Genomic DNA, 20,355 nt, shown 5'->3' on the forward strand with positions numbered 1-20,355 from the left:
TGCTGAGGCCCAGGAGGGACCAGGAGGTCGCAAATTGGACCTGCAGAGAGAGGGGACGTCGAGCAAGACAAAGAGCCCTCACTGAAGCAGGTAGCACCCGGAGAAGTGCCAGAAACAGGCACTACGAGGATGTGTGAAACGGTGCTCGCCGAAGTTGCACAAAGGAGTCCCACGTCGCCGGAGACCAACTTAGAAAGTCGTGCAATGCAGGTTAGAGTGCCGTGGACCCAGGCTTGGCTGTGCACACAGGATTTCCACCGGAAGTGCACAGGGGCCGGAGAAGCTTGCAAAGTCGCGGTTCCCAGCAATGCAGCCCAGCGAGGTGAGGCAAGGACTTACCTCCACCAAACTTGGGCTGAAGAGTCACTGGTCTGTGGGGGTCACTTGGACGGTGTCGCTGGATTCGAGGGACCTCGCTCGTCGTGCTGAGAGGAGACCCAAGGGACCGGTAATGCAGCTTTTTGGTGCCTGCGGTTGCAGGGGGAAGATTCCGTCGACCCACGGGAGATTTCTTCGGAGCTTCTGGTGCAGAGAGGAGGCAGACTACCCCCACAGCATGCACAAGCAGGAAAACAGTCGAGAAGGCGGCAGGATCAGCGTTACAGAGTTGCAGTAGTCGTCTTTGCTACTATGTTGCAGGTTTGCAGGCTTCCAGCGCGGTCAGCGGTCGATTCCTTATCAGAAGGTGAAGAGGGAGATGCAGAGGAACTCGGCTGAGCTCATGCATTCGTTATCTAAAGTTTCCCCAGAGACAGAGACCCTAAATAGCCAGAAAAGAGGGTTTGGCTACCTAGGAGAGAGGAAAGGCTACTAACACCTGAAGGAGCCTATCACAAGGAGTCTCTGACGTCACCTGGTGGCACTGGCCACTCAGAGCAGTCCAGTGTGCCAGCAGCACCTCTGTTTCCAAGATGGCAGAGGTCTGGAGCACACTGGAGGAGCTCTGGACACCTCCCAGGGGAGGTGCAGGTCAGGGGAGTGGTCACTCCCCTTTCCTTTGTCCAGTTTCGCGCCAGAGCAGGGGCTAAGGGGTCCCTGAACCGGTGTAGACTGGCTTATGCAGAATTGGGCACATCTGTGCCCAACAAAGCATTTCCAGAGGCTGGGGGAGGCTACTCCTCCCCTGCCTTCACACCATTTTCCAAAGGGAGAGGGTGTCACACCCTCTCTCAGAGGAAGTTCTTTGTTCTGCCATCCTGGCCCAGGCCTGGCTGGACCCCAGGAGGGCAGCTGCCTGTCTGAGGGGTTGGCAGCAGCAGCAGCTGCAGAGAAACCCCAGGAAGGGCAGTCTGGCAGTACCAGGGTCTGTGCTACAGACCACTGGGATCATGGAATTGTACCAACAATGCCAGGATGGCATAGAGGGGGCAATTCCATGATCATAGACATGTTACATGGCCATATTCGGAGTTACCATGGTGAAGCTACATATAGGTAGTGACCTATATGTAGTGCACGCGTGTAATGGTGTCCCCGCACTCACAAAGTTCAGTGAATTGGCTCTGAACAATGTGGGGGCACCTTGGCTAGTGCCAGGGTGCCCTCACACTAAGTAACTTTGCACCTAACCTTTACCAGGTAAAGGTTAGACATATAGGTGACTTATAAGTTACTTAAGTGCAGTGTAAAATGGCTGTGAAATAACGTGGACGTTATTTCACTCAGGCTGCAGTGGCAGGCCTGTGTAAGAATTGTCAGAGCTCCCTATGGGTGGCAAAAGAAATGCTGCAGCCCATAGGGATCTCCTGGAACCCCAATACCCTGGGTACCTCAGTACCATATACTAGGGATTTATAAGGGTGTTCCAGTAAGCCAATGTAAATTGGTAAAATTGGTCACTAGCCTGTTAGTGACAATTTGAAAGTAATGAGAGAGCATAACCACTGAGGTTCTGGTTAGCAGAGCCTCAGTGAGACAGTTAGGCACCACACAGGGAACATATACATGCAGACCTATGAGCACTGGGGCCCTGTGTGACAGGGTCCCAGTGACACATACATATAGGCCACAAACCTATGAGCACTGGGGTCCTGACTAGCAGGATCCCAGTGACACATAACAACCATACTGAAAACATGGTGTTTTCATTATGAGCACTGAGGCCTGGCTATCAGGATCCCAGTGAGACAGTGAAAACAGTGACAAACACCCTGACATACACTCACAAACAGGCCAAAAGTGGGGGTAACAAGGCTAGAAAGAGGCTACCTTCTCACACAACCCCCCCCCAAACGAAGGACAATAAGGCTAACCTTGGCCAGTTGAGACTTTATTGTCTAAGTGGTGATAAGTAGAGAGTAGCTCTGCAATAGACTGGTTACTCCCTTTATCATCCACTATATGGTTACTTCCCTGTGGGGATGTAAACCACCCTGTTTGAAGTTTTTTAGCTAAGCAACAATGTGAAGATGTATTTTCAGAGTTTCTATCAGTAAGTTTTAGTTTAGAGCAGTGGGAATTATCCACTGAACCTATTTGTAATGATGGAAATGCCAGACAGGGATGCTGTCTCAGAAAAGCCATAGCTGGGCAAAAACTTTGTCCATCTGGCTGGAAGAGAGAACAGGGATGCTGTTTCTCTTGAGTTGGAGCAGGGCAGGGATGCTGTCCTATGAGCTCCACACTAGGGCAGGGATGCTGTCCTAAGTGTTGTGAGGTAGTGCAGGGTTTCTGCACTAAAGTTTCTCTGGGAGGGTTGGAGGGATGCTCCATGTTAACTAAAATGGTGCTGTTTTTCTCACCAATGTTAGTTATCCCACAGAGAGGTACTTCCACCTCAGGGAGTCCAGCTTTGCCAGCTGATGATTCCCTTGGAACAGGTGCCACCCCAGGAGAGGTTTCTCCCACCACAGGAATAGTATCCTGAATGGTAGGGTGGTTAGGGGATACTGTGATACCCTTTTTACCTGTTGATGGAGAGGGATCCTGAGTTTTCAGGCCTTCTCTCCTTTGCTTTTTCATTTCACTTGAAATGAGAGGGAACAATTCCTCAGGGATGCCCAGCATGGCTGCATGGGCATAAAACTCTACATCAGCCCAACCTGAGGCCTCTAGGTCATTACCTAAGAGACAGTCTACAGGTAAGCTAGGTGATACCACCACCTGCTTAGGGCCAGTAACTCCACCCCAACTAAACTGAATTATAGCTAAGGGAAGAAACTTAGTGGAGTTATGGACATCAATAATCTTATACTGTTGTCCAATGATGTGTTGTTCAGGAGGCACTAGGTTTTCAGTCACCAAAGTGAGACTGGCACCTGTGTCCCTGTAGGCCAAGGCCTCAACACCATTTATTGAAACTGTCTGCCTGTACTTATCCATTGTAAGGGGACAAGCAGCCAGTGTGGCAAGGCCAATGCCACTAGGTGTGACAGAAACTGTCTTGGGACTGATTACATCAGTTTCCACTATGGACCCATAAGTGAACCCAACTACACCCTTTGCTTGACTGTTGCCAGCAGTCCCACCACTAGTACCACTACTGCTAGGGGCACTAGAGCTTGATGTATTAGTGGTGGTAGGCTCAGGGGGTTTACCTGGACAGGACTTATCCCCTGGCCTATGGCCTCTATTTTTACACACAAAGCACCAAGGCTTTTTAATGTGTGCAGGTTGGGAAGAAGAGGAAGAATTTGTTTTATCCCCACCCTCTGAAGAGTGTTTAAGATTTGAAGTGGGATCTTTGGTTTTACCCTTATCCCCATGCTTATCTTGAGATTTTTCACCATCTTTCTTCTTATTGCCATCTTTGTCACCCCCTGTATGAACTTTTCTGTTCACCCTTGTTCTGACCCATTTGTCTGCCTTCTTTCCCAATTCTTGGGGAGAGGTCAGATCAGAGTCTACCAGGTACTGGTGCAACAAATCAGACACACAATTATTAAGTATATGCTCTCTCAGGATTGTGTTATACAGGCTTTCATAATCAGTAACTTTACTGCCATGTAACCACCCCTCCAAGGCCTTCACTGAATGGTCAATGAAATCAACCCAGTCTTGTGAAGACTCCTTTTTGGTCTCTCTGAACTTTATCCTGTACTGTTCAGTGGTTAAGCCATAACCATCCAGGAGTGCATTCTTAAGAACTGTAAAATTATTGGCATCATTTTCTTTCACAGTAAGGAGCCTATCCCTACCTTTTCCACTAAATGATAGCCATAGGATAGCAGCCCACTGCTTTTGAGGGACATCCTGTACAGCACAGGCCCTCTCAAGTGCAGCAAACCACTTGTTAATGTCATCCCCCTCCTTATAAGGGGGAACTATCTTGTGCAGATTCCTGGAATCATGCTCTTTTGCAGGATGACTATGGGGAATACTGCTGCTGCCACCATGGGTATCTAAACCCAACTTCTGTCTTTCCTTCTCTAATTCTAAAGACTGTCTATCCAAATCCAGCTGTTGCTTCTTGAGCTTCAGTCTGGTTTGTTCCACTCTCAATCTATTGAGCTCCCTTTCTAACAATCTGTCATCAGGGTGGGTGGGAGGGACATTTCTAGATACAGAGGTATGATGGGAATAAACAGAAGGAGACCTGTCCCTTACCAAGGGCACCCTAACAGCTTGGCTACCAGCATAATGTGAGAGCACATCATCAGTATGATGTGATTCAACCTCTGTACCAACTATGCTAGACTGCCTAGTAATGGGCAGGCTGAGAAGTTTCTTTCCTGAACCTTTTCCTGGGGGAGTCCCTGGATCAGATTGAGAACCATTAGCTACTTTTTCTACAGATTGGGCACTTATGGCCTTATCCTGTACTCTAAGCATATTAATTAAGAGTTCTAAGGAAGGATTCTTCCCTACACTCAAACCTCTCTCTATGCAGAGACTCCTTGCTCCTTTCCAGCTAAGGTGATCATATGCAAGTTTGGACAGTTCAACTTTTTGGCCTGTGCCAGACATTTTTTAGAGAGAGTTAAAGTGATAGACAAAGAGAAAAAAGTTTTCAGAACTTTTTGGAAAGACAGAAAAAACTTTTTAAACTTTTAAGAACTTTTTGAAAGTTTAGAAGTACTTTTCAGCACTTAGAAAAGAGTGAAAAGAGGAAATGCAAAACTTTTTGGCTATGTGTATATACACTGACCTTGTTTTGTATATTTTTCTCTTATGAAAAGTACAATGACAAGAGTGGTAAGTAGTCTCAAAGCACTTATCCCACCGCTGCACAACCAATGTAGGAGGCTGGACTGGCTTGTAGTGAGTACCAAGGGGTACTTGCACCTTGCACCAGGCCCAGTTATCCCTTATTAGTGTATAGGGTGTCTAGCAGCTTAGGCTGATAGATAATGGTAGCTTAGCAGAGCAGCTTAGGCTGAACTAGGAGACGTGTGAAGCTACTACAGTACCACTTGGTGTCATATGCACAATATCATAAGAAAACACAATACACAGTTATACTAAAAATAAAGGTACTTTATTTTTATGACAATATGCCAAAGTATCTTAGAGTGTACCCTCAGTGAGAGGATAGGAAATATACACAAGATATATATACACAATAGCAAAAATATGCAGTATAGTCTTAGAAAACAGTGCAAACAATGTATAGTTACAATAGGATGCAATGGGGAAACATAGGGATAGGGGCAACACAAACCATATACTCCAGAAGTGGAATGCGAATCACGAATGGGCCCCAAACCTATGTGACCTTGTAGAGGGTCGCTGGGACTATTAGAAAATAGTGAGAGTTAGAAAAATAACCCTCCCCAAGACCCTGAAAAGTGAGTGCAAAGTGCACCAAAGTTCCCCTAAGGACAAAATAGTCGTGTTAGAGGGAAAATGCAAGGAAAACACAAATCAGCAATGCAACAACGATGGATTCCTGACTGAGGGAACCTGTGGAACAAGGGGACCAAGTCCAAAAGTCACAAGCAGCTCGGAGATGGGCAGATGCCCAAGAAATGCCAGCGGTTGGTGCAAAGAAGCTCTTACTAGGCTGAAGAACTGTGAATACTGCAAGAACGACAAAGGCTAGAGACTTCCCCTTTGGAGGATGGATCCCCCACGCCTTGGAGAGTCGTGCAGAAGTGTTTTCCCGCCGGATGGACGCCAACAAGCCTTGCTACACGCAAATCGTGCGTTTGGCGTTTTTGGATGCTGCTGGGGCCCAGGAGGGACCAGGAGGTCGCAAATTGGACCTGCAGAGAGAGGGGACGTCGAGCAAGACAAAGAACCCTCACTGAAGCAGGTAGCACCCGGAGAAGTGCCAGAAACAGGCACTACGAGGATGCGTGAAACGGTGCTCGCCGAAGTTGCACAAAGGAGTCCCCCGTCGCCGGAGACCAACTTAGAAAGTCGTGCAATGCAGGTTAGAGTGCCGTGGACCCAGGCTTGGCTGTGCACACAGGATTTCCGCCGGAAGTGCACAGGGGCCGGAGAAGCTTGCAAAGTCGCGGTTCCCAGCAATGCAGCCCAGCGAGGTGAGGCAAGGACTTACCTCCACCAAACTTGGGCTGAAGAGTCACTGGACTGTGGGGGTCACTTGGACGGTGTCGCTGGATTCGAGGGACCTCGCTCGTCGTGCTGAGAGGAGACCCAAGGGACTGGTAATGCAGCTTTTTGGTGCCTGCGGTTGCAGGGGGAAGATTCCGTCGACCCACGGGAGATTTCTTCGGAGCTTCTGGTGCAGAGAGGAGCCAGACTACCCCCACAGCATGCACAAGCAGGAAAACAGTCGAGAAGGCGGCAGGATCAGCGTTACAGAGTTGCAGTAGTCGTCTTTGCTACTATGTTGCAGGTTTGCAGGCTTCCAGCGCGGTCAGCGGTCGATTCCTTATCAGAAGGTGAAGAGGGAGATGCAGAGGAACTCGGCTGAGCTCATGCATTCGTTATCTAAAGTTTCCCCAGAGACAGAGACCCTAAATAGCCAGAAAAGAGGGTTTGGCTACCTAGGAGAGAGGAAAGGCTACTAACACCTGAAGGAGCCTATCACAAGGAGTCTCTGACGTCACCTGGTGGCACTGGCCACTCAGAGCAGTCCAGTGTGCCAGCAGCACCTCTGTTTCCAAGATGGCAGAGGTCTGGAGCACACTGGAGGAGCTCTGGACACCTCCCAGGGGAGGTGCAGGTCAGGGGAGTGGTCACTCCCCTTTCCTTTGTCCAGTTTCGCGCCAGAGCAGGGGCTAAGGGGTCCCTGAACCGGTGTAGACTGGCTTATGCAGAATTGGGCACATCTGTGCCCAACAAAGCATTTCCAGAGGCTGGGGGAGGCTACTCCTCCCCTGCCTTCACACCATTTTCCAAAGGGAGAGGGTGTCACACCCTCTCTCAGAGGAAGTTCTTTGTTCTGCCATCCTGGCCCAGGCCTGGCTGGACCCCAGGAGGGCAGCTGCCTGTCTGAGGGGTTGGCAGCAGCAGCAGCTGCAGAGAAACCCCAGGAAGGGCAGTCTGGCAGTACCAGGGTCTGTGCTACAGACCACTGGGATCATGGAATTGTACCAACAATGCCAGGATGGCATAGAGGGGGCAATTCCATGATCATAGACATGTTACATGGCCATATTCGGAGTTACCATGGTGAAGCTACATATAGGTAGTGACCTATATGTAGTGCACGCGTGTAATGGTGTCCCCGCACTCACAAAGTTCAGTGAATTGGCTCTGAACAATGTGGGGGCACCTTGGCTAGTGCCAGGGTGCCCTCACACTAAGTAACTTTGCACCTAACCTTTACCAGGTAAAGGTTAGACATATAGGTGACTTATAAGTTACTTAAGTGCAGTGTAAAATGGCTGTGAAATAACGTGGACGTTATTTCACTCAGGCTGCAGTGGCAGGCCTGTGTAAGAATTGTCAGAGCTCCCTATGGGTGGCAAAAGAAATGCTGCAGCCCATAGGGATCTCCTGGAACCCCAATACCCTGGGTACCTCAGTACCATATACTAGGGATTTATAAGGGTGTTCCAGTAAGCCAATGTAAATTGGTAAAATTGGTCACTAGCCTGTTAGGCTACCTTCTCACAGTGCGGTCTTTCCGGATGATTTTGTAGCCGTCGGGGATGGCTATGGCGATGTCGGGTGCCGAGGTGGGGTTCATCCAGGTCTCGGTGAGGAAGGCGATGTCCGGGTTCGTAGAGTTGATGAGGTTCCACAGTTCGATGGCGTGCCTGTGGATGGATCGGGTGTTGACCAGGATGCAGTGGAGGTTATTTCCGGGGGAGTAGTTCTTGGCGGGAGCGGAGTGGGTCCGGAGGCAGGTGAGGCGGCAGTTGCTGCAGGTGAAGGGTCCGAGGGTACGTTTCGGGGTGGCGCGGTAGCAGCCCGGCGTGCGGCCGGGGTTGAGGTTGGCAAGGAAGGCGGAGTCGTAGGTCAGGCGGGGGGGGGCGGGGGCCAGGGGTTCGGGCGCTGGGCGCGGTCCAGGCACGGACGGGCGCAGACGGGCTTGCCTTAGGCGCGCCTTTGGCGCGCCAGCGGCGCGCCCGCTGCGCGCGGCCGCCATATAAGGGGTAGCCGGGGAGGCGGGGACAGCTGGGAGGCGGGAGGAAGGCGGGTAGGGGGGAAAAAAGAGCGGGAAAAGCGGCGAAGGGCCTCGGGGAGGCGAGGAGGCCCAAAAAAGCGGAAAAGTACCTAGAAGGGGTACAAAAAGCCGGAGAAGCGAGAGAAGAACGACAAAAAGCGGCGGAAGGACGGGGGGACGGCGGGGGCACGAGGGGCAGTCGGCAGACAGGGATACAAAAAGCAAGGGGAGCGCGATCACAACGGGGAAAGCAGGCACTCAGGGATACAGAAGGCAAGGGGAGCGCGGTCACACGGGGAAAGCAGGCACTCTGGGATACAAAAAAGCAAAAGGGGACGCGATCACACACAGGGGAAAAAGGCAGACACTCTGGGGGACAGTCAGCACAACAACAGAGCAGAGGGCAGGCACAGAGGATCTGGTGGCGCCGCGAGGGCAGGGGAGCGACCTACCCTGGGGTCAAGGGTCGCTGTTAGTGACAATTTGTAAAGAGAGAGCATAACCACTGAGGTTCTGGTTAGCAGAGCCTCAGTGAGACAGTTAGGCATCACACAGGGAACACATACCTATAGGTCACAAACTTATGAGCACTGGGGTCCTGACTAGCAGGGTCCCAGTGACACATAACAAACATATTGACAACATAGGGTTTTCACTATGAGCACTGGGCCCTGGCTAGCAGGATCCCAGTGAGACAGTGAAAACACCCTGACATACACTCACAAACAGGCCCAAAGTGGGGGTAACAAGGCTAGAAAGAGGCTACTTTCTCACACAACCCCCCACCCCCCAAACGAAGGACAATAAGGCTAACCTTGGCCAGTTGAGACTTTATTGTCTAAGTGATGATAAGTAGAGAGTAGCTCTGCAATATACTGGTTACTCCCTTTATCATCCACTATATGGTTACTTCCCTGTGGGGATGTAAACCTCCCTGTTTGAAGTTTTTTAGCTAAGCAACAATGTGAAGATGTATTTTTAGAGTTTCTATCAGTAAGTTTTAGTTTAGAGCAGTGGGAATTGCCCACTGAACCTATTTGTAGTGATGGAAATGCCAGACAGGGATGCTGTCTCATAAAAGCCATAGCTGGGCAAAAACTTTGTCCATATGGCTGGAAGAGAGAACAGGGATGCTGTTTCTCTTGAGTTGGAGCAGGGCAGGGATGCTGTCCTATGAGCTCCACACTAGGGCAGGGATGCTGTCCTAAGTGTTGTGAGGCAGTGCAGGTTTTCTGCACTAAAGTTTCTCTGGGAGGGTTGGAGGGATGCTCCATGTTAACTAAAATGGTGCTCTTTTTCTCACCAATGTTAGTTATCCCACAGAGAGGTACTTCTACCTCAGGGAGTACAGTTATGCCAACTGATGATTCCCTTGGAACAGGTGCCACCCCAGGAGAGGTTTCTCCCACCACAGGAATGGTATCCCGAATGGCAGGGTGGTTAGGGGATACTGTGATACCCTTTTTACCTGTTGATGGAGAGGGATCCTGAGTTTTCAGGCCTTCTCTCCTTTGCTTTTTCATTTCAGTAGCAATGAGAGGGAACAATTCCTCTGGGATGCCCAGCATGGCTGCATGGGCATAAAACTCTACATCAGCCCAACCTGAGGCCTCTAGGTCATTACCTAAGAGACAGTCTACAGGTAAGCTAGGTGATACCACCACCTGCTTAGGGCCAGTAACTCCACCCCAACTAAACTGAATTATAGCTAAGGGAAGAAACTTAGTGGAGTTATGGACATCAATAATCTTATACTGTTGTCCAATGATGTGTTGATCAGGGTGCACTAGGTTTTCAGTCACCAAAGTGATACTGGCACCTGTGTCCCTGTAGGCCAAGGCCTCAACACCATTTATTGAAACTGTCTGCCTGTACTTATCCATTGTAAGGGGACAAGCAGCCAGTGTGGCAAGGCCAATGCCACTAGGTGTGACAGAAACTGTCTTGGGACTGACTAACCCAGTTTCTATGATGGACCCATAAGTGAACCCAACTACACCCTTTGCTTGACTGTTGCCAGCAGTCCCACCACTAGTACCACTACTGCTAGGGGCACTAGAGCTTGATGTATTAGTGGTGGTAGGCTCAGGGGGTTTACCTGGACAGGACTTATACCCTGGCCTATGGCCTCTGTTTTTACACACAAAGCACCAAGGCTTTTTAATGTGTGCAGGTTGAGAAGAAGAGGAAGAATTTGTTTTATCCCCACCCTCTGAAGAGTGTTTAAGATTTGAAGTGGGATCTTTGGTTTTACTCTTATCCCCATGCTTATCTTTAGATTTTTCACCATCTTTCTTCTTATTGCCATCTTTGTCACCCCCTGTATGAACTTTTCTGTTCACCCTTGTTCTGACCCATTTGTCTGCCTTCTTTCCCAATTCTTGGGGAGAGGTCAGATCAGAGTCCACCAAGTACTGGTGCAACAAATCAGACACACAATTATTAAGAATATGCTCTCTCAGGATCAAGTTATACAGGCTGTCATAATCAGTAACTTTACTGCCATGTAACCACCCCTCCAAGGCCTTCACTGAATGGTCAATGAAATCAACCCAGTCTTGTGAAGACTCCTTTTTGGTCTCTCTGAACTTTATCCTGTATTGTTCAGTGGTTAAGCCATAACCATCCAGGAGTGCATTCTTAAGAACTGTAAAATTATTGGCATCACTTTCTTTCACAGTAAGGAGCCTATCCCTACCCTTTCCACTAAATGATAGCCATAGGATAGCAGCCCACTGCCTTTGAGGGACATCCTGTACAACACAGGCCCTCTCAAGTGCAGCAAACCACTTGTTAATGTCATCCCCCTCCTTATAAGGGGGAACTATCTTGTGCAGATTCCTAGAATCATGCTCTTTTGCAGGATGAATATTGGGAATACTGCTGCTGCCACCATGGGTTTCTAAACCCAGTTTCTGTCTCTCCTTCTCTACTTCTAAGGACTGTCTATCCAAATCCAGCTGCTGCTTCTTGAGCTTCAGTCTGGTTTGTTCCACTCTCAATCTATTGAGCTCCCTTTCTAACAATCTGTCATCAGGGTGGGTGGGAGGGACATTCCTAGACACAGAAGTATGGTGAGAATGGACAGAAGGAGACCTGTCCCTTACAGAAGGCACCCTAACAGCTTGGCTAACAGTGTAATGTGAGAGCACACCATCTGTATGATGTGACCCAGCATCTGTACCAACTATGCTAGACTGTCTAGTAATGGGCCGGCTAGGAAGTTTCTTTCCTGAATCTTTTCCTGGGGGAGTCCCTGGATCAGATTGGGAACCATTTGCTACTTTTTCAACAGATGTGGCCCCTATGGCCTTATCTTGTTCTCTAAGCATGTTAAGCAATAATTCCAAAGAAGGATTCTTCCCTACACTCAAACCTCTTTCTACACAGAGACTCCTTGCTCCTTTCCAGCTAAGGTGGTCATATGCAAGTTTGGACAGATCAACATTTTGGCCTGTGCCAGACATTTTAGAAAGAGTTTAAGTGACAGAAAAAGTGAGAAAAAGTTTTTAGAGCTTTTTAGAAAGACAGAAAAAAAAACGTTTTAAACTTTTTAAGAACTTTTTGAAAGTTTAGAAGTACTTTTCAGCACTTTAGAAAAGAGTGAAAAGAGGAAATGCAAAACTTTTTAGTTATGTGTACATACACTGAACTTGTTTTGTATATTTTTCTCTTATGAAAAGTACAATGACAAGAGTGGTAAGTAGTCTCAAAGCACTTATCCCACCGCTGCACAACCAATGTAAGAGGCTGGACTGGCTTGTAGTGAGTACCTAGGGGTACTTGCACCTTGCACCAGGCCCAGTTATCCCTTATTAGTGTATAGGGTGTCTAGCAGCATAGGCTGATAGATAGTGGTAGCTTAGCAGAGCAGCTTAGGCTGAACTAGGAGACGAGTGAAGCTCCTACAGTACCACTTAGTGTCATATGCACAATATCATAAGAAAACACAATACACAGATATACTAAAAATAAAGGTACTTTATTTTTATGACAATATGCCAAAAGTATCTCAGTGAGTACCCTCAGTATGAGGATAGCAAATATACACAAGATATATGTACACAATACCAAAATATGCAGTAATAGTATTAGAAAACAGTGCAAACAATGTATAGTTACAATAGGATGCAATGGAGACACATAGGGATAGGGGCAACACAAACCATATACTCCAAAAGTGGAATGCGAACCACGAATGGACCCCAAACCTATGTGACCTTGTAGAGGGTCGCTGGGACTATTAGAAAATAGTAAGGGTTAGAAAAATAGCCCACCCCAAGACCCTGAAAAGTGAGTGCAAAGTGCACTAAAGTTCCCCAAAAAACATAGAAGTCGTGATAGGGGAATTCTGCAGGAAAGACACAAACCAACAATGCAACAACAATGGATTTCCAGTCGAGGGTACCTGTGGAACAAGGGGACCAAGTCCAAAAGTCACAAGCAAGTCGGAGATGGGCAGATGCCCAGGAAATGCCAGCTGTGGGTGCAAAGGAGCTGCTACTGGACAGTAGAAGCGTAGGTTTCTGCAAGAACGACAAGGGCTAGAGACTTCCCCTTTGGAGGACGGATCTCTTACGCTGTGGAGAGTCATGCAGAAGTGTTTTCCCGCCGAAAGACGGCCAACAAGCCTTGCTAGCTGCAAATCGTGCGGTAAGGTTTTTTGGACGCTGCTGTGCCCCAGGAGGGACCAGGATGTCGAAAATTGCGTCAGGACACAGAGGGGACATCCAGCAAGACAAGGAGCCCTCTCAGCAGCAGGTAGCACCCGGAGAAGTGCCAGAAACAGGCACTACGAGGATGCGTGAAATGGTACTCACCCGAAGTCGCACAAAGGAGTCCCACGTCGCCGGAGAACAACTTAGGAGGTCGTGCAATGCAGGTTAGAGTGCCGTGGACCCAGGCTGGACTGTGCACAAAGGATTTCCGCCGGAAGTGCACGGAGGCCGGAGTAGCTGCAAAAGTTGCGGTTTCCAACAATGCAGTCTGGCGTGGGGAGGCAAGGACTTACCTCCACCAAACTTGGACTGAAGAGTCACTGGACTGTGGGAGTCACTTGGACAGAGTTGCTGGATTCAAGGGACCTCGCTCGTCGTGCTGAGAGGAGACCCAAGGTACCGGTGATGCAGTTCTTTGGTGCCTGCGGTTGCAGGGGGACGATTCCATCGACCCACGTGAGATTTCTTCGGAGCTTCTAGTGCAGAGAGGAGGCAGACTACCCCCATAGCATGCACCACCAGGAAAACAGTAGAGAAGGCGGCAGGATCAGCGTTACAGAGTTGCAGTAGTCGTCTTTGCTACTATGTTGCAGTTTTGCAGGCTTCCAGCGCGGTCAGCAGTCGATTCCTTGGCAGAAGGTGAAGAGAGAGATGCAGAGGAACTCGGATGAGCTCTTGCATTCGTTATCTAAGGAATCCCAAGAGACAGAGACCCTAAATAGCCAGAAAAGAGGGTTTGGCTACCTAGGAGAGAGGATAGGCTAGCAACACCTGAAGGAGCCTATCAGCAGGAGTCTCTGACGTCACCTGATGGCACTGGCCACTCAGAGCAGTCCAGTGTGCCAGCAGCACCTCTGTTTCCAAGATGGCAGAGGTCTGGAGCACACTGGAGGAGCTCTGGGCACCTCCCAGGGGAGGTACAGGTCAGGGGAGTGGTCACTCCCCTTCCCTTTGTCCAGTTTCGCGCCAGAGCAGGGCTAAGGGGTTCCTGAACCGGTGTAGACTGGCTTATGCAGAAATGGGCACCAAATGTGCCCATGAAAGCATTTCCAGAGGCTGGGGGAGGCTACTCCTCCCCTGCCTTCACACCATTTTCCAAAGGGAGAGGGTGTAACACCCTCTCTCAGAGGAAGTCCTTTGTTCTGCCATCCTGGGCCAGGCCTGGCTGGACCCCAGGAGGGCAGATGCCTGTCTGAGGGGTTGGCAGCAGCAGCAGCTGCAGTGAAACCCCGGGAAAGGCAGTTTGGCAGTACCAGGGTCTGTGCTACAGACCACTGGGATCATGGGATTGTGCCAACTATGCCAGGATGGTATAGAGGGGGCAATTCCATGATCATAGACATATTACATGGCCATATTCGGAGTTACCATTGTGAAGCCACATATAGGTAGTGACCTATATGTAGTGCACGCGTGTAATGGTGTCCCTGCACTCACAAAGTCCTGGAAATTGGCCCTGAACAATGTGGGGGCACCTTGGCTAGTGCCAGGGTGCCCTCACACTAAGTAACTTAGCACCCAACCTTTACCAGGTAAAGGTTAGACATATAGGTGACTTATAAGTTACTTAAGTGCAGTGTAAAATGGCTGTGGAATAACGTGGACGTTATTTCACTCAGGCTGCAGTGGCAGGCCTGTGTAAGAATTGTCAGAGCTCCCTATGGGTGGCAAAATAAATGCTGCAGCCCATAGGGATCTCCTGGAACCCCAATATCCTGGGTACCTCAGCACCATATACTAGGGAATTATAAGGGTGTTCCAGTAAGCCAATGTAAATTGGTAAAATTGGTCACTAGCTTGTTAGTGACAAATTGTAAAGAGAGAGCATAACCACTGAGGTTCTGGTTAGCAGAGCCTCAGTGAGACAGTTAGGCATCACACAGGGAACACATACCTATAGGTCACAAACTTATGAGCACTGGGGTCCTGACTAGCAGGGTCCTAGTGACACATATCAAACATACTGAAAACATAGGGTTTTCACTATGAGCACTGGGCCCTGGCAAGCAGGATACCAGTGAGACAGTGAAAACACCCTGACATACACTCACAAACAGGCCCAAAGTGGGGGTAACAAGGCTAGAAAGAGGCTACTTTCTCACAACACTCCACACCAGTTCCACCCTCTTACACAGCTCACGAGTTAAAGCGTCTCAGGGACCACCAGTGCCATCTCCCCACGTGCCCAAATGTGAACATCAAACCAGCTCACATTGAAGAGAGTTGAAATTACTCTCTGTGCCCATTCACATCTGGGCCTCCCAACATAGGCTGCCATTAGTGGCACCTTCTTGCCAGTTGTCATGATGGGTTTAAGGAAAGAGTTTGAGAAGTGGAGCACAAATTTGTCAAAACATGTTGAAACAGGAAACGTGTGTGTGTTGTGTGTAACAAGGGACAGGATGACTACCATTTATATTAAAACTTCTGGCACTGCTGATGATATGCAAGGGCTTGGATGTTGGGTGCTGAGGATATTACAGGAATCACAATGATAAATTCCATTTTAGACAAAAGGGGCATGATTATTGTTCCTCAGTTACATATTTGTACTAATGCTCAGTGTAGCAGCAAGTAAAATAATTACTTCTCATAACACTCTGCCATTTGCTACAATTTAGAACTAGGGGCCAGATGTAGCAAAATGTGATTTTGCGAATCGGAAATTGTGAGTCGGTGCGACTCGCAATTTCCGATTCGCAAAATCGTATGCAGAATGGTGTCTCAGACACCTTCTGCGAATCTCAAGGGGGGCGCAAAATCCCACCTCATTAATATTAATGAGGTGGGTCGCAATTTGCGACCCCCTTGAGATTCCCTGCACGCACAGGGATGGTGGCCTGCTGGAGACAGCACACCTCCATGTCTGTGACTGCTTTTTCAATAAAGCAGGTTCTTTTTTTTGTATTGCAGACCGTTTTCCATAAAGGAAAAAAAAAAAAAAAAAGAAATTTGGTTTCGTTTTTTCAGAGTAGGCAGTAGTCCACAGGCCCACTGCCTGCTCTGAAAAAACATTTATAGCGACAATCACAAAGGGGAAGGGGTCCCCTGGGGACCCCTTCCATTTTGCGAATGAGTTAGCACCCACTTCAAGTGGGTGCTAACTGCGAATTGCTTTGCAACCGCTTTCGCGGTCACAAAGCAATTCTGCATTGCGGTGCGGCTCGCAAATAGGAAGGGAACACCCCTTCCTATTTGCGAGTCGCATTCCCATTTTGCAGGTCGGTACCGACTCGCAAAATGGGAATGTGCATAGCGATGGCCGTTTTGCATAGCGCAAACTACAATTTTCGCAGTTTGCGCCATGCAAAATGGTTACTACATCTGGCCCTAGATATTTAAGCATTTCATTGCCTGATGAAGGCTGAAAAAGTCATTAGTCAGTCGAAACATGTTGCGTTATATGAAATGTTGATAAGCTTTTAATGCAAGGTAGTGTGAGTGAGCGGGTGAATACTGACCTATGCTTGACAATATCACACCTTTTCTACACTACAACAACATGCTCATTATTGGCATGTTTACCTTGCAGAAAATAAATCCCTATCATTGCCCTTTGACCTTGCAGGGCACACATTCTTTCTTTTGTTTCAGATTAGTAAGGCTAGTTTTGTCATAAAATTTCAAATTCTGTGATGCGCCTCTGTAATGAGTTGTGGTCTTCCGGACTCCAGCATCTGGTTTCCCTGCACCACCCTTCCGTGTGCTGCGTAGGCGCCCGGGGTGATTGATCGCAGTTGCTAAAGTCCACGCAGCATTCTTGGGCGATTTATGCTCTGAATCTGGCACCTGTGGGACCCGCCATTCTGTTCCTTTATTTTGGACTCCAGCAATATTTTCTATTTGTATAAATAATGCAATGCTTACTTTTTTGGGAAATGGAGCACGTGCTGATGTTTGGGAGGGAGGGGTGTAGCACAGACCACTGATCATTTGTTATTGTGTGAAAAAGACCGCTTTATTGAAACAGGTGCATATCACAACCTTACCTGGGCAAATCGTATTTCAAAACTACAAACCGCTCTATACATCACATGAACTACCCAATCTCCTCCCCCTTCTGCTATGGTCCCACCCACATACCCCACCCCACAATTATCTTATTTTGCGTTGTAATCTATTTCAGCAGTTTTGAACTTTAACTTTCCCCTACAACCTATAACTGCATAAAACAACCTCTAAGCAACCAAACGTCCTCAACCTAAGTTGAGCCTTCTGCCTACCCTCTCTTTCTAAGTGGTTCACTAATTGGCAATGCCAAACAAACTTCAGTAAACTCATGCAAAACTTTCCAGGCCACCACCAAGCATCTGTCTCAAGCAACAACACACAAACATACCCCGCACACCTTTTTGAGTAATGGTACTCAATCCACCAGAAGCAAAAATCACAGCCAAATATCCTCCCTAAGGGTAACACTGGTCTCTCTGTCTGCGTATTAAAAAGCCTTGGAATGTGTCAATAAATGTTGCATGTGTTCCTCAATCAGACTGCATGGCCCAGTGTGTAGTAATTGTATAGCTCTTCAATCTCAGGTAGCACTTCACCCAGGATAATGTGCTGTAAGGCGAAACACCCATAAGGTCCCAAGGGCGAGGCCTATTGGCTATGCCAATGCTTGTTTATCTAGATATTCTCAATTGATCCTGGAAGTAGCAACAATTTCCGGGTGAACTGATGACTATTTCCTGCCTCCACCCTATATAAAGGGAGTCAGCTCCAACTCTGTGCGTCACAAGTTCGCCTCCTTCATTTGATGCTCTTTCGAGGACCTGCTGATTTCCCTGAGGGATTTCTTCAGTTCTGCTGCTATTTGGGAAGCCTCTTCCTGTCTCCGCTGCTTGCAGGCCATGCCCTTTGTCCAGCATCCAGAAGGTTCTCTGTTGTTTTTCTTCTTGGATGAGTTGCTCTTTGGGCAGTGTCTGGCTTTCTGTTCATTCTGGAGCCTGACACTGCCTTGTGGAGATGAAGGTCACATCTCTGAAGCAAGAAGACACTCAAGCCATTGCCCAAGAGACCTGCTCTTGACAGGAGTGAATACTGGCCTCCTAATGTATTATACTGGCCAAGGGCACTGATGCTCTCTGCGGTAGACTCTGAGGTCAAGCATCCCAGGTGCTGTGTCTGTGTGACAACTCTGATTATACAAAATAAGGGTGCCTTAATATGCCAGAATGAATAAAATATATGAAAACGGTGGTTCAAAAGGGCACCTTCGTATGACTTGTTTCATTTTTAGGATCACCGAATTGCCACGCTGTCATTTAGTTAGATACCATCATAATAGCCCTGAATGAGTAATCAAAAGGTTTTTATCAACAACATTAATGCATTTTAATCAAGTACTGAAAGTGCTCAAAAAGTGATCGCAGTGGAAATGTGAAAATGTCAGAAAATGTGTGTATGCATGCAAAATCAGCTGTTCGATGAGTGACATTAGAAGCAGGCACATAAAGGCTGGAAACCACAGTTCTGTAATTATTACAAAGCACGCCTCCTCTGATCTGGTTGTATGTGTGTCAATGGTGTTTCAACCTCAAAACATAGTTTAAAAGGCCTTCATCAGGGCCAAGTGGCAACATAAATGTGGATGCTCTATGTGGTGCTAGACATTGATCAGCAAGGAAAATCAGAGCACATTATCAAGGATTCATCTGCTGGTGAAAATCAGGGATTATATGCGAGACATAAATACAGGGCAACAATTTGCGCAGAAGTATCTAAAACATATTCCAATTAATAGGCCCCAACCACTGTTTATTGCAAGAAGAGGCAGTGTAATTAGATGCTCCTTGCAATAAAGAGTGGTTGCCAGCTTCTGTTGGTCCTTCTGATTGTGCTTGGACTATATGTGAGCATGCTTGCGTAGACGTGAGGAAGGTACCCATTTGGTAACTCCTACTCGGTGCCTACAACCCCAACATTTGTAGATTCTGGAGTTAATGTTAGCAGGAGATAGCTGCTCCCACTCTCCCTGCAGCCTCCCCCTACCCTAGCTTCTTGTTTGATTTTTCCTCCCTCTGGAATTCCTTGCAGAGCGGTGTGAACTTTTTCTGGAGTCTTGGGTTGGTTTACTGGGTTGGATTTTGACATTCTGAGCCTTTTACCCCTGGTATCCTGGGTCTTTGCCTCACTGTTGAGTTCAAAGTCCAGCACCAAATCCACTTTAGCACTTGACCCTAAGGGTGGAGAAGTTGAGCAGTCCAAGGCTTGCTTATGGAGGTGGTGTGGGGTAGATACTCAGAGCTCCCTGAAACATCCATGAGCAGTGAATACATCAATTTCCAGGAGTGCTTTCACTCACAGAGAAAAGGTCCTTTAGTTTCAGTCACAGACACAATACTGTACATACACTTTTACAGGCAAGAAAATGCAGCACAAATTTAACAATGTGGCAATTATTGCATAAACTTTAGAGATATTATTAGCAATTGCTCTTCACTGGTGCTAAGGTAATATACGATTTTTGAATTGCAAACATGAGCCTCTGCCCTGTGCAGGTTAGGACTTCTGGTCGCCTTTTCCTGGATTTTCCTAGATGCGTCTATTCCTCCCACAAAAAGATATGGTAAGTGTTGGTCTTGCAAAGAAATTGTCACAGTTCCTCTGAAGTTGCTCCCTTGCATTGTATCTAAGGGCCTGGTTGAGATTTTGGTGGACGAGTTACTCCGTCACAACGATGGTGGATATCCTGTCCACCGAAATGTAAATCCCATTATATCCCATGGGATTTATATTTTGGTGGACGGATTATCCATCATCGCTGTGACGGGGTAACTTGTCCACCAAGTTCTCAATCAGGCCCTAAGTATTTTTTCCATTCCAAGTAGCTCAGTCTACTCTGAAGTTTTTCAAGCAGATGTGCGGGCTCAGTCCCAGCCCAGATGACACTGGTCAAGCGTGCAGGCACATGCTCCAGGGGAGAAGGCATGGTGGCAAGTGCCCAGTCAAGATGAAGGCTGTACTCTGGGTCCTCACTGGTCCTCTGGGTCTTCCTCGGTCCCACACTCCACCCACTCGAACAACATGAGGAGCTCAAACCAGTCGTAACAATACCCCAACTGAGGTCAGAGGAAAACTGCCAATTGAGGTATAGCATCTTGCAGTATCTTGAGATGCTGGGTTTTGGTTGAGGTGACTGCTGGTGTGCAGCATCAGTTCATCAGGCACTCCTGA

This window comes from Pleurodeles waltl, chromosome 3_1, assembly GCF_031143425.1.
Source record: "Pleurodeles waltl isolate 20211129_DDA chromosome 3_1, aPleWal1.hap1.20221129, whole genome shotgun sequence".
Lineage (NCBI taxonomy): Eukaryota > Metazoa > Chordata > Amphibia > Caudata > Salamandridae > Pleurodeles > Pleurodeles waltl.